The sequence below is a fragment of the Panthera pardus genome, unplaced genomic scaffold (assembly GCF_024362965.1).
Source record: "Panthera pardus isolate Hobbes unplaced genomic scaffold, ASM2436296v1 HiC_scaffold_20, whole genome shotgun sequence".
In the NCBI taxonomy this organism is placed as follows: domain Eukaryota; kingdom Metazoa; phylum Chordata; class Mammalia; order Carnivora; family Felidae; genus Panthera; species Panthera pardus.
The window spans coordinates 550,181-554,094 of record NW_026526766.1 but is presented as its reverse complement, the minus strand read 5'-3'; the positions used below and the strand labels follow the sequence as shown (position 1 = coordinate 554,094).

The window sequence follows — 3,914 nt, the reverse complement described above, 5'->3', positions numbered from 1 at the left end:
CTTGTGTCCTGATAAACAACTAACTGAAATGCAAGACATTTCAGATAAGCATCATAGGAGAGAGTTCTCTGAGGACCAGGAAAGGGTGCCAAATAGAGTTTTCCTGTCCTTGGCCTCTGAAAATTAATAGAGGCAACACATCAATCCCAAAACTCTGGTTTGACCAGAGTCTCATGAAAACTCCAAGTTAGCCATCAGGACTCTCAAGTCCAGATAGGGAAGCAGATTTAATATCTCATTAAATCAACCTGGTTATGATTCAAGCCTCCTATCAAACTGGGCTCTGTTCAAAACTGTTATATAGATCATCCCCAGGGATTGTCCTTGAGCCACAACGTGTATCTGAAATTAAGTATTTATTAATTTACATCTTGACCAAATATAAACTCTAGAGGGCTGGGATGCCATCTGGTTTATTGACCATTATATCCCCACTGCCTAGAACTGTGTGTAGCATTCGGTGGGTGCTTAGTACATGTATTTCTGAATAAACAGGGTCCAAAGAACTAAGCAGCTGAAGACTCATTTGGGATTCGTGTGTTTCTGACACTTCAGACCTGATGGAGAATAGAAAAACCACCACGCAGCAGGATAAATAATCTAAATGTCACCTTCTCTTGATGCAGATTACATGTATACTTTCTCACTGCTACATAACAAGCCATCCCAGTAAAATTTATTTTGCTCACAAATTAGCAATTTGGTCAGGGCTCTGTGGGGACTGCGCATCTCTACTGCATGTAGTGTCATGGGATGGCTCAGCTGGGACCAGAGGATCCACTTCCAAGATGGCCCCACTCACTCAGTGCCTGTCCCTGGGCCTCCTCACAGCGTGGCATCGAGATTTCAGAGGCAGATGCTGCCAGGCTCTTACAGCACAGTCCAGAAACTGGATCAGTCATTTCCACTATATTCTACAGGTCAAACACACACAGAGCCCAGATAGAACCAAAGAGACGGATGTAGACCACCACCCCTCAGTGGAAGAAGTGTCAAAGAATTTGGCCATACTTAAATGTGTCACACCCGCCATCTTCAAAGCAGACAAATAAGTGACATCAAGTAGCCTTACCTACCCCTAATTCCTGCTCCCAAGATACAAACACCGTCGACAATTTTACGTGTCCTGATACTTCCCTCCATATCTCCAACGTGCTGATGCTATTATTTCTTGATTTTCAGTGTTAGACACTATGCATTGACTTCTGCTCTAACAAGTGAGGATTCAACTCTGATCCAAGTAGCGTAATTTGTTTTTCTACAATCTTTTTTTCTACTTGTTCAACTTCTTTGTAGTTGAACTAGGAAGACTAAGACTTTCAGTCTTATACCTTCCAACAGTACCATAAGATGTTTTCTCAATCCAAGATTTAAATAATCAAACCTGTCACCCCACCTTTTTTCCTGGACACATTTATCCGGAAGCCTTCTTTCTGGCTCTAATCTGGACAGACAAGGTAGCAACTTGGCACATGCAAAACACAGGTTCCAAATACTTGTAGTTGATAAGCTGAGGAAACACCTTACTGGAGTAGTTACTGGAGTAACCAGAGTTCCTGACTGGAGTTAACCCTTTCAGCAAGGAAATTAAACCCCCTTACTCTAGTCCATGACACTTTTAGATAAGTAGACTACTAAATAAATGTTTACACAAACTATCAAAATGTTCTTAAATTTACCATGCTTTCTATACAGTCTCAGCCAGATCTTTTTTTTTTTTTTTTTCCTTTTGTTCTTCTAATGGATACAATAAGCAGTTACATACAGAATTAGTCTGACTTTGTAAGGCCTAAAATTCCCTTCACAGCCTCTGGTGCCAAAGCCTGCTGTCTGCTGCCCTTTGCATGGCTCCACACTCCCTTTGGTTTTTAACCAGCGGATCCAGAACGTGCCAGGCAGACCCACAGCAGTGAAAATACATTGTAAGTGAGCAGATGACAAAGCAAGTAAGCTTTGTTTTCATTACAGGAAACGTTAACACAGTACTAACTTTAAAGCGGGTTACCAGGCATTTCCACCCTTGTTTTGCGACCTGTTTCCCTGTGCCCGTTTAGCAGAACTTCTGCACTGAAACCGGAACTCTGGAAAAGGCGCACGCAGGGGCGGGCTCCTTGAGGTCCCCCTGACCGCCGACACCTCAGCCGCTCCCAGATACGACCTGGGCAGGCAGGAATCCGGGTACCCGGAGGCGTCAGCGTCCGGCCCAGGGTAAATGCACACTCCGGGCCCCGCATCCAGTGCACGTGTCAGCGAGCCTGGCGTGGGGCCCGGGACTGCAGTCTCGCCAACCCCGGGGTGACCTGGCGCGGGTGTCCAAGACACGGACTCCTGCGGCGGTCACCCTCCACGACACTGGCTCCCGCGGGGGTCCCCAGCGACAAGGCCCCAAGGCGGAATTCCCGAGGCCGCCGTCACCGCGCCCGAGTTGCGAGTGGGGAAATGCACAGGCGTCCCGCGCACAGCCAGCTGAACCCTGACAAGCGGGTACACCTGTGTAAGACGCGCGGTCACCAGGCACAACATCAGTCCCCCCTCGCTGCCCCCTGTCCCCACCCCGGGCCCCACCATCAGGGTGCGATCACCACAGTGGCCCAAGTGGCTGGAGGCTTCCATTGTGCGGGGTCGCGCAGCCGCCTTCCCAGCGCGCACGCCGCGCACGCCCGAGTGCGCGTGGTCGGGGCCCGCGCGGCCAATCGGCGTCCTACTTGTTAGTGGGTGTCGGGCGGCGCGCGCTAATTGGCCGGTGTAGACCGGCGCTGTCAGAGCGTTGCATCACCTCTGGACGCCGGGCTGCGGCGTGGACGCGGCTCCTTCCGTGGCGCGCCTGCTCGCGGGCCCTTCAGGTACCCCCGCCCTGCCCGCAGGGTCGCCCCAGGTTACCCCGCCCTACCTGCGGGTTTGCCCAGGGTACCGTCGTCCTGCCCGCGGGGTCGCTCCACGTACCCCGCTCTGCCCGTGGGATCGGCACTGGTTACCTTCCCATCGCACCCCTCCCCCGCCCATCCTGCTTGTGGGATCGCCCCAGGTATCCCCGTCTTACCCACGGGGTCGCCCCGAGTACCCTCGCTCTACCTTGCGGGGTCGCCCCAGGTACCCCTGTCCTGCTTGCGGGGTCGCCTCAGGGTACTCGCCCCCCGCCGTCATCGCCCTCGGGGTCACCCCGGATTATTCGTCTCTCTCCCCTACCCACCGGCCTGCCCGCGGGGTCGCCCGGGTGCCCCCGCCTAGCCTGCTGGCCCCGTGGGGTGGTTGCGAGAATTTGGTGTGGCAGTCGGCTAGGGAAATTCGGGGGGTGGGCGAGACGACTTGAGGAGCCGGGCGTTCGGAGGCACCGATCTAGTCGTAGGCCCGCGGGGAGGAGAGTCTGCTGCCAGGGCCCTGGGGCTCGAGGGGAGTAAGCACGGCGTCCCGCAGTCGGGTAGTGGCCGGTGCCCCTGGGAGCGGGGAGAGGAAGGCCGTTTTCCGCGGGGTCTGTAGCTGCGAGAAGGGGAGCGTGAGGAGCTGCGGTGGGTTTGCAGCCCTGAGGGTGAGCAGGAGCCGGAGGGGAGCGAGTCCGGAGTGTACGGTACAGTCCGAAAGCGCGTGCTCCTTCAGGGGGTGGGTCCCTGCGGTTCCCGCGTGAGGGACAGGCGCGAGGGGACCGGCCTCCGGTCTGAGGAGTTCGTGGTTCGCTTCTCGAAGGAAGCGGTGCTGGAACCGAGTCCGGAGGGAACTGGGTTTTTGTTAGGGGATGGGGGTGAGGGCTGGTTTTAGGCTCCAGGTTTTGCAGGAGGATGAGGAGGGATGAAACCGGAGGCAAAGTAATTGAGGATTTCTAGTAGCGTCTTAAGTTTTGCAAAGTACCGGTAAAATGGCGGACAGCATGTTCTCTGTGTGATTGAAGAGTGGAGCACAGGGAAGCGAAGGGAGCAGAT

At 54.1% G+C, this 3,914-nt stretch overlaps 1 protein-coding gene and 1 long non-coding RNA gene across 3 annotated transcripts in view; one reads left to right on the top strand and one right to left on the bottom strand.

The window, feature by feature from the left end:
* Window positions 1-397: 397 nt before the first annotated feature.
* LOC128778539 (uncharacterized) lies at window positions 398-2,546 on the bottom strand. The gene is made up of 2 exons (XR_008424097.1): window positions 1,991-2,546; window positions 398-914 (listed from the first exon to the last, which is right to left on the bottom strand). It is a non-coding gene; the product is annotated as an uncharacterized LOC128778539 (long non-coding RNA).
* A 166-nt stretch (window positions 2,547-2,712) lies between these two features.
* The window catches only part of IARS1 (isoleucyl-tRNA synthetase 1), a 67,392-nt gene continuing 66,190 nt past the window's right edge, over window positions 2,713-3,914 (top strand). For both annotated transcript variants that reach the window (XM_019434278.2, XM_019434276.2), the window contains exon 1: window positions 2,713-2,843. The gene's annotated coding sequence lies outside the window, so the exon portion shown is untranslated. The remainder of the gene's footprint in view (window positions 2,844-3,914) is intronic.